Source organism: Bremia lactucae, linkage group LG8, assembly GCF_004359215.1.
Source record: "Bremia lactucae strain SF5 linkage group LG8, whole genome shotgun sequence".
Lineage (NCBI taxonomy): Eukaryota > Oomycota > Peronosporomycetes > Peronosporales > Peronosporaceae > Bremia > Bremia lactucae.
The window spans coordinates 3,506,042-3,520,377 of record NC_090617.1 but is presented as its reverse complement, the minus strand read 5'-3'; positions in this window follow the sequence as shown (position 1 = coordinate 3,520,377).

Sequence of the window (14,336 nt, the reverse complement as noted above, 5' to 3'; positions counted from 1 at the left end):
GCAGAACTCATGCGTCTCGCACGCTGGTTCTTGCCATCGCCCTTTGGGAAGGGAGTCCTCTTGCTGGGCATTTTTGCCCCAGCAGGGACCCTGGCATAGCAGCGAGCCATCATATGGCCGCGCTTGCCGCATTTAAAACAGACCACGTCTGCATTGCCCAACTCCATAGGAGTGGCATCTGTCCTCTCGGCCGACGGCTTATACCAAGCTGTCGCCGAGGCACTGTTGTAGGATTGCTCCTCAACTAAGGCAATTTGGATTGCCTCTTCCATCGTCGACGGCACCTTTCTGAAAAGGGCCTGTCGCGATGGGCCATGCCGTAGTCCGTTCATAAACGTGGGCACCTTAATGTGCTCCGGAATCGGACCTACGGTTATGGATGCGGACAGCGAGCGCATCTCTTGCACATACTCTTGCAGAGATCGCTTCGCCTGTCGCGCCCCAAAGAAGCGCGCCTGAAGCAACACTTCGTTGTTCGGCGGCTGGTACATGGCGCGAATCTTATCCTTAAAGATCGCCCATGAGGGGAACGCTTTTCTGTCCGCCATAAGCGCCGAGTAAGCCCACTCTGAGGCCTTACCGCGCAGATGCGACATAGCGTACGACACCATCCGGCTGTCGTCCTCGATGAGCTGGGCGACACCACATTGCTCCACGGCTAAAAGCCAGTGGACAATCGTGTGCGCCGCAGTTCCATCGAACTTGGGCGGGTCCATCCGAATGGGCCTCGGCTGATGCGGCCGGGCAGAGAGCATCTCAACAGTCCTGTTGAGAGCCTCGCTCCGAGCCTGCTCATGCCTCAGCTCATCCTGAGTCTGAGTGACGGACTCCGCCGCAGCATGGCTCTGTGCCTCGGACGCGGCCCTCCGCTGTCCGAGCACAAATGCCTCAAACTGCTCCAACTGAGCAACATGTTGCTCAGGAGGACTACCCAGGAGCCTGGCCAGGGCTTGTTCACCAAGTCCCTGCGCCATTAGCCCTGCCACCTCCCGATGATGTTCGGAGAGGTGGGGAAAATGAGCCCAATCAATGTTGAGGCTCATCCTCACGTACACACGCAGAGATGCGGGTCGTGGGAAGGATTTCAAGTGCTACCAAGTGTAGGCGGGCACGTCGTAATGCGGCCACGCTCTACTTAGCACACACCCTAGCACAGCGAGGAAGCGGTTTGCACCTGCTTCTCTTGCGTGCAGTGAGGTAGTTGTGGTGGGCGCGCAAGCGACCTCACCCAACACACTAAGAACTCTGGTGAAGTGACGTCACGGGAGCGGTAATCCGTCTCCTCGTGCGCACTTACCAAGTAGGTAGTAAATTTCAGACTGATTTATATTTAATAGAATTAAATACAAATACCTATTTTTACCAATTAAAATGATATCTCTATAGATATCATTTAATATGTATTGCGAGCGTATCTTTATAGATACCTCGCGTAACTGATGACGCTAGCCGTCATCATGGATGACGCTGGGCGTCATCCCTCCTAATGTGAATGCACCCATGTGCATCACATCCACAAGGGTTGGTCACAAATGTGCACCACACCCGAGTGTTGGGTCTAATTACTATTATTTAGTAATTGACCATCCCCTTAAGTACCAAATGTACTTAATGGGGACTGTGTAACATTAGGGCAACTCTAGCCCGTTACAAAGGTGGCCTTAAGGGGAACCGGTTTTGGCACCCCCTTTTTGGTATAGCCACACACCCTCCCCGTATGCTCTAAAGGAACAATTTACCGACCTCAGTGGCCGAGTGGTTAAGCACTGGAACTGGGTGTATTACACCGGACTTGCCCTTCAATTGATGATTGGTTAGTTTTTGTATTTCTAATCATATACACCTTTTTGGGTGCACAGGACAAGACCACCTCCCATTATACTTTGGAGGATTTGTCGGCCCCGGGTATCGAACCCGGGACCTCCCGGTCCTGAAGTGAGTGGCGGACCACTACACCACCAGGATCGGTAAGCACTGGAACTGGGACCGGGAGGTACGTGGATCGATACCCGCGGAGGGCAGTACGATAACACATCGCCGGAGATAGGCTAAAAAGCAGACGAGCAACCATCCAATGGATGGCCGCCCTGCCAACCCGCACCGAAGGTGTGTGATAGTTGGGTGGGAGGAGGCCCTGTAGCCGAAATTCCCCATAGTGTAATGAGGGGTGCGAGGTTCCAATAAGAGAACTTCGTCAAAATTGATCTCTAAAGGAACAATTGTTAATTTTGCGATATAGCGGAATAATAAAAATGTTTTATGTTGTCATTTTTAATCTGTAGTTTTTATCAGATTAAAACAAACAGACGAGGAGGGAGGGAACAAAAGAGGTGTGTGTCTATACCGGTCCCCATCAACATTTGCCACTTGTAACGGGGCATTGCCGACTTGAACTGCTTCGGTACAAGTCCACTTCACACTGCCTCAGTGCGAGTGGTGCCTCACGTACACTTGTTTGTGCAGAGGAAAACTATCTTTATAGGACTTGCTTTAAAGAGGGTTAATTAAAAACTGTATTTCATATTATTAAGTTCTTTTGTTTCTATCTATTTCATTCTAACTTAGTTATGAATTAATTGAAAACATGTAATAAACTCTTGTCTGTATCTATCTTTGCGCGCGTCCAGCGCTGACTGGACTGCGGAGAAAGTAGATATAATGATCTATATCTACCAATCGATAAGCTTTTAGAATATTACCATGTAAAATAATATTCTCCAAATATTATGTACCTTTTAAATAATATATTAATTAACAACCTTTTATTGTTTATTTTATGTAACGATACACCCCGGTACATCACCCCTCCCTTAAACGACAATCACTTTGACTAGAGTGGATACTATAAGTCCATTTAATAAGAACGATGTTGATTGGTCAGAACCATCATTTTTAATGCTATTGCATGGTTAACAAGTCCATGTGGTTTGCGAATAGTGCGGCACCTTTGGCTGCGATTCATGCAGCCGCAGGCGACGCATTATCGTCTATTGCGGCAGACGTTCCGTCTATTGCGGCAGACGTTCCGTCTATTGCGGCAGACGTTCCGTCTGCCGTAGTGTTCATCTTCTTCCGCAACTCTAATTTTTGCGGGTGCAAGTGGGAATACACCGCGTGAATGCGACCCCTCTTTGGAGGTCGACGACGAATGCGAGTCGGACGAAATGGCAGACTCGGGGAGCAAGAACAGTCGCCTGATGATCGTCAGGCGGCTGACCATGAGCCTTCGACTCCCAGCACGAAGGACTTTCGATCTAAGGAAGAATTTTATCTCGATGCTTTTTCAAGCATCGATGGTATAGTGGTAACAATAAGCGAGATAAAGTTTCGCTTATGCAAGCCTGGAGCGCGTTCATTCGCAATTTCAAAGACATTGGACGCGAAGCCTGGCTTCAAAGACTTAACACGATTCACTTTGAGTTAGAGAAACGAACTCCAATCGGTGCAAGGTGTAAATTGCATCGGTTATCACGTGAGGCTGGGCTTCCATGCCTCACGTGGGGTGGTCCCTGTCCGTGTTGTGTTGACAACTCGAAGAGGGTAAAAGGGGATGTCTATTCCCTATCTTCGCCCTGAGGAAAGGCTCGCATTTCTATCGAGATGCGCGATGCGGTTGATGTTTTGTAATCGATGTACAAGCACTAGGGGCGAGTGTTTTTTACGGACCTTCTGATCCATCGGATGGATCTCGTCATACTGACGGACGAGGCCCTCAACGTCCGCAATCAGCTAGCTGGGAACGAGGCTCCCAGCTGTCATGTGAAGGTGGATTACCGCGCCAGCGAACAAGATAACTCGTTCGTTGCCACTTCACATCACGGTGGTTTTGGATACGTTCCAAAAGGAAAGGTTGACCACCGTGAGAATCCATTAATGGTTGTGTTGGAGGTGAAAAGATTAGATCCGACCCATGTGTCGGATCTAGAGTCGAAGATCGACAAACTCGATCGCTTCCTCCATGATTTGGAGGAAGGACTGGATCACGAGCACGATAAGCGTTGCCCTTTAAAGCAGACGGTGCAGGCTCATCATATCGAATGGTTAGAAGACCGTTCGAAGAGTGCGTACTCCATGTTAAAGAACGAGCGGAATTATCATGCTCTTCGTGATGAGCTGTCGTCAGCTCATCGGGGTTTCGAGGATGTTCGGACCCAACATGAGAATCACCAGATTCAGCATGAAAATCTGGTTCATGACCACAAGAATCTCTTAGGGATTCTTGAAAAGGGTTGTCAGATCCGGCCTCGGAAGAAACCGCGTACGGATGGTACGGGCGGAGCCGACGAATGTAAAACGTAGGATGCGTTCGCATCCTACGTGGCAATTCTATTGTGTACGCATTGCCTCTGCGATGCGGTACATAGAAAGGTTCAATGAAGTTGGGTAGTAGTTTACTGCTACCCACATTAGTGACTAGACGCTTAGGGAAGTTTACCGTAGAGAGTAGTACTAGGTCATTAATTTTAAATAAAAGAACATTTGCTCTTTCATATTTGCCTGCGTTCCATTTCTGACGGCTCACTACGTTAGCAATGGAATCTTTTACGAAACAGATTACTGATTCTAAGCCAAAAGAAATTCCTCTGCTGACTCATTTGTTTTGTCTTTTTATGGCGTTTTGTGCGCACTGCCATGAGGTCTTTCTCACCTTCGACGTCCGTTGCTTCGACATCGACGTGATTCGCGTTATTGGTAACTTCGACGCGTGATGAGCATGAGCCAGAAATGGTTTTGCTTGTGCGAGTCCACCCCCGTCCCTGAAACTAAAGGATATCTCTAATTGGGTGGGTATGCGTGGATGGCGTAAACCATTCACGAAGAACGGTATATGCGTTGTAGACGCATGCACCGAATTATGGATGGCGAGTTTGACCATCGGTAAAAACTCGCTCCAATTCGGATACGATTGGACGAAACCTTGAAGTATCTCTTCGAGGACGCGATTGACGCGTTCCGTCTGACAATATGTCTCTTATGATCAGAAGTTGACATAGTCAGCCGTGTTCCGAGAGATCGGAACACGGATTGCTAGAACCCGCCGTGAACCGTGGGTCTCCATCCGAGACCATTTCAGGGGGTACACCGTGGAGCCTGAAATCCGTGTCGATAAAGACACGGGCACAGCTTGGAGCCGTGATTGACTCTGGAACTGCAATATGATGTACCTTCTTGCTGAATCTGTCTACAAAAACAAGGATTCTATTGTTTTTGGGGTGATCGTCTTCGGTTAATTCGAAGACAAAGTCCATAGATACGTACTGCTACCATTCTGCCGGAAGTGGTAGCGATTGGAGAGGTGCACGAGATGAAAGGCTAGGCTTCATTCGTTGACATATCTCGCAAGCACGGATGTACTTGCGCACGAACTGATACTGGCGGGGCCAGCAAAAGTCGCGACTTACTGGGAGGTAAGTTTTCTCACGTCCGCGTTGCCCACTTGTTGATGCATCGTGACACTCATACATGATGCGCAAGCGCAAATCATTGTGAGTTGGGACGACGACACGTGGAATGTCACCGGCAACGGCTGTGTAATACAATAAGCCGTTGTGTGTTGTGTATCGATCGGATGACGATCGATATAAAGCCGGTAAATCTTTAAAAGATTTATCGGATGGATTCATTAAATGATCCATCAAACATAGAAGGTCCTTATCTTCTTTATAGGCTTTCCTTATGTCATTATTTAAGGATGATGACGGAACACTCGTAGTGAGTGTTGCAACAGTAAGATCACTTTCACTGTTGGAGTGCACTGCTGACTCGAAATCGGGTCGGCGTGATAACGCATCAGCGACGACATTAAGTCGTCCTGGTTTATATTCGACGGAGAAGTTATACTTCGCGAAGAAGGATAGCCACCTCGCCATTCTTTGCGAAAGGTGTGGGCTGTTTACGACCGTGCGTAATGACGCATGATCCGTATATACGATGAACGGTCTATCTACTAGGAGATAGACCCTAAATTTAGCCAATGCATATTTCATGGCAAGGAGTTCCTTGTCATGCACTGGGTAATTGCGTTCAGCTGGTTGCAGTTAACGCGATCGGTAACAGACGACACGATTCGCGCCGTCTGTATCGTATTGCATTAACGCGCAGCCGATTGCGAAATCGCTGGCGTCACAGGCCACACGGAATGGTATGTCTTGATCTGCAATCGTCAAGATGGACGATTGTATCAAGCTCTGCTTGATATTTTCAAACGAAGGTTGACAATCAGCGTTCCATACCATTTCTCGTCTTTTTATCAAGAGACGAGAGAGATAAACTGTCATCTCTGCAAAATTGCGAGAGTACTTGTGCAAGTACGCCGCTAATCCAAGGAAGTTTCTAAGTCCCTTGTTATTGACTGAAACCGCCAGTCAGTAATTGCCTTGATCTTTTCGGGATCAGGGTGCACGCCATGTTTACCGACGATGCACCCAAGAAGTGGTATTTCGCTTGCAGCGAATACACACTTCTTGAGATTTGAATACAAATTATGCTTTCGCATAAGTGTAAGAAATCGACGAACGTGAATTTTATGAGCTTTATGTCCTTTTTTCGTCCATGGCCCAGCTATGGACGAATACATCGTCTAAATAACTCGGTGCGGATTCTCGCACCGGTCTCAACAGATTTGTTACACATCTGTTATATGTTGCAGGGGCGTTACTAAGCCCCTGAGGCATCACTAGCCATTCTCAGAGCATCCCACTGGGAGTTCCACTGCTGTGTACGGTATGTCCCGTTCACGCATAAGGATCTGATAAAATCCATCCATCAGATCCATTGACGAAAAGATGTTCCTCTTAGACATATCATGTAAGATAACGCTTTTTCAACGTATCGGCATTGAGCCAGTACCGTTGCAGCATTCAGTTTATTGAATGCGTGCACTATCCGCCACCCTCCAGTGGCCTTTCGGACACAGAAGGTCGGTGAGCTATGTGGGGAGGATGACTCCCTAACATGGCCCGCTTTTAATCGATTGATAAATAATTTTTCGATCGCACGTACTTGTTTACGAGGCAGTGTCCACTTCTTCAGACAAGTACTTCGAGCCCGGTTAAGCTCGATATCACGCTTAGTGCTTTTATCTTTAGGCATCTCGCATGAAACTGCGGCAGGAAATAAATCCCTGAATCCAATCGAATCCTTATACAAATGATTTGTCTTGAGTGACTCGCAGGATTGAGTAGTATATCTCCAAGTCTTCGCATCGCGGACATATTTTTATTACATCCATGAGCTGCTGAGAACCCGTACGTTCTCTGCAAAAATTACGCTGATCGAATATCGATTAGCTTATTCGTCCTTTGTGACGAGTTGGCAGATCTGCTTGATTCTACCACTATAGAGATCTCTCCAGGACCGTTTAGGTTTTTGAGAAGGAAATTGAGTTATCTCCAAAGTTTAATTCGGAGGCGCATACAGATCGAGAGAATGAGCGCATACTCTTGATCCGTCATTAACCAAAACATCCAATGTCTCGGTTTTTTTTCTGGGATTCCTTATCCTCAGGCTGCCAAGGGATTAATCCCTCGGGATGCGGAAGTCTAGTCACTTCAGCATTAACTTTTGAGTAGATATCTTCTGAAGTACGTGGGGACGTATTTCCTCATCGTCTCTCGACTCTCTACTCAATCTAGGATCATCGTGGTGTCCAATCTGGACAACCAGTATCTTCCTTGACTGTCACCCGCTAGGGGTACATTCATTTCTCAATCCACTCGACGTATTCGAATGGTCGACCTTCGGCGCTGCCTGTACATTCGCACAGCCACCGCAGCTGACTCCACAGAGTGATAAGTAATTACACTGTAATCTTATGCAGTCGTACTAACGACCGTACCACAACTGAGGCCATCGCACTCATTCCTAGTACATACACACGCTTATGGACGCTCCAAGATGTTTATGAGATGGTCATCTGATGAACAAGTGGCAAGCATCGATACGGATCGATGCTGCCAGCTGATTCTTGATTCATACTTTCCGAGCCAGGGAACCTACGATGACATCAAATTTGTCATCTAAACTCAGTGCGATAAAATCATTATTACACTCTAAATCTTTAAACGTGTAGTGAAATTTCACTACGCGTTTCATTACTGTTATCGATGCGCCTGTCGCTAGATGCACCGTCATCCTCGTGAGAGGGATGTCGCGCTTAACATATTTGAGCCTACGACCCTCTAGCGACTGGCGATGAGTAAAGTTATTCGACGCCCCATAGTCCACTAGGGCTTTAAGTGACAAATCATTTGCCACTTTTAACTTCAAGGTGATGAGGGGTATCTCATCGCCAGGTGCAGGGACACATAATGATTATGTGTCTGGAGCAACTTTCGTCAATGGATTTCCAAATTCTCCTGAGGTTGCTAATTCAGTAGGGCGTTGCGGCCCTTCTGACCCCAACCGTTTATTGGCGGTCCGCCTCGCTGTTGCAAATCACAACGATGTCGGACCCGCGACCGTTTTCCTTTTTTAGCATTCGGTCCAAAATTGCGTTCAGTACCTTTCGGTACTGGGCGTGGGGCACTACGCTCATGAGGGTAGTGTCCTAATTTTTGGCAGCGATGGCATTTCTGCAATCGCTTATTGCTCGAAAAGCGAGGTCTCTCGCATTTGACATAAGAGAGGTCCATAGGCTCTGGACCTTCAAGCTCGCGTCATCTTGGAGGATGACAAACTAGCTTGAGCCTGTCTTAAGCTAGTGGCCTTCTGTTCCGCGACGGATATTGCTTCTTCAAGCGTATCCAGTTTCAAGCTGAACAGATGGGTCTTCACGGGACCATCCGTAAGATCCTTGCATGAACACCGTAATCAACGTGTATACATGGAATGGGTTATTTGTTATACAACTCGCTAAGAGTCGTATGTGCTGGGCATATGCGTGAACATCACGGTTGCCTTGCTTGAGTTTCAGAAGCTCTGATCGAGCTCTGAACTCTGCCCTTGGCGGTTCAAACATCTGTTTGAGCGAAGCATTAAAAGGCTTTAACCGCTCAAAGAGATACAGTTCGCGCAACCTAAAGGCCTAGAGCTAAAGTTTTGGCACGACCTGCCAAATTTGATTAAGCAAATGCGACTTGCATTTGTTCGTCGACGATGTGACGGGCCTTTATGGCATCGTCCAACTCGACGAACCATCTTAAGAGGAAATCTCCTTCGACTCCCTTATGCTTATAGATGTCAATCTTAAGGTTCCGGGACGACGCGTGTGCATCATCTCAGGTACAGGGTTTCTGTACCTGTTGTATCCTCAACAGTTCTGCCTGTTAAGAGCCTTGCTGATTCAGCAAGGCTACTTTTTCCTTCATCTCGTCAAGTTCATGTTGTATGAACTTGGCGATGGCTGAATGGAGGGCATCTCTGTCCAAATTGGACAGCATTGCCAAGATTGCATCAATTCCTGCGGTCGAACTCTTTCGTTCGACCGCACTCTTTCCTATGTCACTTAGAAAGGAGAGTAGCTATCACGCGAAACGTGATGCGTATTTTCATTATCATTTAACATGTCCATGTTAGATGATAGATCTGTGGTCCTTTGACGGACTACAAAGTGCTAACAGGTTTAACGGGTTGCTGCCGTCTTGTACTGCTTCATTTCAAGTCCACTTCGCACTGCTTCAGTGCGAGTGGTACCTCAAGTCACTTCACCTGTACTAGTACGTGCAGAGGAAAACTATCTTTATAGGACTTGCTTTAAAGAGGGTTAATTAAAAACTGTATTTCATATTATTAAGTTCTTTTGTTTCTATCTATTTCATTCTAACTTAGTTATGAATTAATTGAAAACATGTAATAAACTCTTGTCTGTATCTATCTTTGCGCGCGTCCAGCGCTGACTGGACTGCGGAGAAAGTAGATATAATGATCTATATCTACCAATCGATAAGCTTTTAGAATATTACCATGTAAAATAATATTCTCCAAATATTATGTACCTTTTAAATAATATATTAATTAACAACCTTTTATTGTTTATTTTATGTAACGATACACCCCGGTACATCACCCCTCCCTTAAACGACAATCACTTTGACTAGAGTGGATACTATAAGTCCATTTAATAAGAACGATGTTGATTGGTCAGAACCATCATTTTTAATGCTATTGCATGGTTAACAAGTCCATGTGGTTTGCGAATAGTGCGGCACCTTTGGCTGCGATTCATGCAGCCGCAGGCGACGCATTATCGTCTATTGCGGCAGACGTTCCGTCTATTGCGGCAGACGTTCCGTCTATTGCGGCAGACGTTCCGTCTGCCGTAGTGTTCATCTTCTTCCGCAACTCTAATTTTTGCGGGTGCAAGTGGGAATACACCGCGTGAATGCGACCCCTCTTTGGAGGTCGACGACGAATGCGAGTCGGACGAAATGGCAGACTCGGGGAGCAAGAACAGTCGCCTGATGATCGTCAGGCGGCTGACCATGAGCCTTCGACTCCCAGCACGAAGGACTTTCGATCTAAGGAAGAATTTTATCTCGATGCTTTTTCAAGCATCGATGGTATAGTGGTAACAATAAGCGAGATAAAGTTTCGCTTATGCAAGCCTGGAGCGCGTTCATTCGCAATTTCAAAGACATTGGACGCGAAGCCTGGCTTCAAAGACTTAACACGATTCACTTTGAGTTAGAGAAACGAACTCCAATCGGTGCAAGGTGTAAATTGCATCGGTTATCACGTGAGGCTGGGCTTCCATGCCTCACGTGGGGTGGTCCCTGTCCGTGTTGTGTTGACAACTCGAAGAGGGTAAAAGGGGATGTCTATTCCCTATCTTCGCCCTGAGGAAAGGCTCGCATTTCTATCGAGATGCGCGATGCGGTTGATGTTTTGTAATCGATGTACAAGCACTAGGGGCGAGTGTTTTTTACGGACCTTCTGATCCATCGGATGGATCTCGTCATACTGACGGACGAGGCCCTCAACGTCCGCAATCAGCTAGCTGGGAACGAGGCTCCCAGCTGTCATGTGAAGGTGGATTACCGCGCCAGCGAACAAGATAACTCGTTCGTTGCCACTTCACATCACGGTGGTTTTGGATACGTTCCAAAAGGAAAGGTTGACCACCGTGAGAATCCATTAATGGTTGTGTTGGAGGTGAAAAGATTAGATCCGACCCATGTGTCGGATCTAGAGTCGAAGATCGACAAACTCGATCGCTTCCTCCATGATTTGGAGGAAGGACTGGATCACGAGCACGATAAGCGTTGCCCTTTAAAGCAGACGGTGCAGGCTCATCATATCGAATGGTTAGAAGACCGTTCGAAGAGTGCGTACTCCATGTTAAAGAACGAGCGGAATTATCATGCTCTTCGTGATGAGCTGTCGTCAGCTCATCGGGGTTTCGAGGATGTTCGGACCCAACATGAGAATCACCAGATTCAGCATGAAAATCTGGTTCATGACCACAAGAATCTCTTAGGGATTCTTGAAAAGGGTTGTCAGATCCGGCCTCGGAAGAAACCGCGTACGGATGGTACGGGCGGAGCCGACGAATGTAAAACGTAGGATGCGTTCGCATCCTACGTGGCAATTCTATTGTGTACGCATTGCCTCTGCGATGCGGTACATAGAAAGGTTCAATGAAGTTGGGTAGTAGTTTACTGCTACCCACATTAGTGACTAGACGCTTAGGGAAGTTTACCGTAGAGAGTAGTACTAGGTCATTAATTTTAAATAAAAGAACATTTGCTCTTTCATATTTGCCTGCGTTCCATTTCTGACGGCTCACTACGTTAGCAATGGAATCTTTTACGAAACAGATTACTGATTCTAAGCCAAAAGAAATTCCTCTGCTGACTCATTTGTTTTGTCTTTTTATGGCGTTTTGTGCGCACTGCCATGAGGTCTTTCTCACCTTCGACGTCCGTTGCTTCGACATCGACGTGATTCGCGTTATTGGTAACTTCGACGCGTGATGAGCATGAGCCAGAAATGGTTTTGCTTGTGCGAGTCCACCCCCGTCCCTGAAACTAAAGGATATCTCTAATTGGGTGGGTATGCGTGGATGGCGTAAACCATTCACGAAGAACGGTATATGCGTTGTAGACGCATGCACCGAATTATGGATGGCGAGTTTGACCATCGGTAAAAACTCGCTCCAATTCGGATACGATTGGACGAAACCTTGAAGTATCTCTTCGAGGACGCGATTGACGCGTTCCGTCTGACAATATGTCTCTTATGATCAGAAGTTGACATAGTCAGCCGTGTTCCGAGAGATCGGAACACGGATTGCTAGAACCCGCCGTGAACCGTGGGTCTCCATCCGAGACCATTTCAGGGGGTACACCGTGGAGCCTGAAATCCGTGTCGATAAAGACACGGGCACAGCTTGGAGCCGTGATTGACTCTGGAACTGCAATATGATGTACCTTCTTGCTGAATCTGTCTACAAAAACAAGGATTCTATTGTTTTTGGGGTGATCGTCTTCGGTTAATTCGAAGACAAAGTCCATAGATACGTACTGCTACCATTCTGCCGGAAGTGGTAGCGATTGGAGAGGTGCACGAGATGAAAGGCTAGGCTTCATTCGTTGACATATCTCGCAAGCACGGATGTACTTGCGCACGAACTGATACTGGCGGGGCCAGCAAAAGTCGCGACTTACTGGGAGGTAAGTTTTCTCACGTCCGCGTTGCCCACTTGTTGATGCATCGTGACACTCATACATGATGCGCAAGCGCAAATCATTGTGAGTTGGGACGACGACACGTGGAATGTCACCGGCAACGGCTGTGTAATACAATAAGCCGTTGTGTGTTGTGTATCGATCGGATGACGATCGATATAAAGCCGGTAAATCTTTAAAAAGGTTTATCGGATAGATTCATTTAATGATCCATTAAACGCAGAAGGTCCTTATCTTCTGCGTAGGCTTTCCTTATGTCATCAAACTAGGTTGATGACGGAACACTTGAAATGAATGTTGCAACATTGGGATAATTTTCACTGTTGGAATGCGCAGCCAGCTCGAAATCGGGTCGGCGTGATAGCACATTTCCGACGACATAAAGTCGTCCTGGTTTATATTTACGAAGAAATTTTGCTCCGCGAAGAAGGATAGCCACCTCCCTATTCTTTGCAAGAGGTGTGGGCTATTTACGGCCGTGCGTAATGACGCTTGGTCCGTATTTACGGTGAACGGTCTATATTCGAGGTGAAAGACCCTTAACTTTGCCAGTTAACATTTCATGGCAAAGAATTCCTTGTCATGCGCTGGGTAATTGCGTTCGGCTGGTTGCAGCTGACGCGCTCCGCGCCGTCCGTATCGTATTTTAATAACGTACATATGCTTTCGGATAAGTGTAAGAACCTGACGAAAGTGAGTTTTACTAACTTTCAAGTCCATCTTTCCGTCCATAGCTCGGCTATAGACGAATACATCGTCAAAATAACTTGATGCGAATTCTCGCACCGGTCTCAACGGATTTGTTACACATCTGCTGAATGTTGCAGGGGCGTCACTAAACCCCTGTGGCATTACTAGCCATTCCCAGAGCATCCCGCTGGAAGTGCTCACTGCTGTGTACAGGTGTCATGTTCACGCATAAGGATCTGATAAAATTCATCCATCATATCCATAGACGAAAAGATCGTACTCTTAGACATACCATCTATGATTACGTCTTTTATAGGTATCGGCGTTTGAGCCGGTACCGTTGCAGTATTCAATGTATTGAATGCGTGCACTATCCTCCACCCTCCTGTGGCCTTTCGCACACAGAAGGTCAGAGAGCTATGTGGGAGGTTGACTCCCTCAAATGGCCCGCTTTTAATCGATCGGTAAATTATCGATAGCAAGTACTGTTCACGAGGCAGTGGCCACTGCTTCATGACATAGTACATCGAGCCCGGTTTGAGCTCGATCTCATGTCGAGTGTCTTTATCCTTAAGCAACTCGCATGGACCTGCTTCAGGGAATACGTCCCTGATTTCTATTAAATCCTCGTGTAGAAGATTTCCCTTGAGTGACTCCCAAGATTGAGTACTGTATCTTTCAATCCGAGCCTTCACATCGAGGACACTTTCGTCCATCGATTAGCTGCTGAGAACCCGTTCGTTCTCTGCAAAAATTACCGCTGACCGAATGTCGGTTACGTATTCGTCCTCTGTGACGAGTACGCAGATCTGCTTGATTTTACCACCATGCAGATCTCTCAAGAACCGCTTAGGTTCTAGGGTTGGTAATTGAGTTATCTCCGAAGTTAACTTCGGAGGCGCATACAGATCAAGAGTATAAGCGCCTACTCTTGAACCGTTATTAACCAAGACATTTAATGTCTCGGTTTCTTCCTGGGATTTATCCACAGGCTGCCGAGGGATTAATCCCTCGGGATCT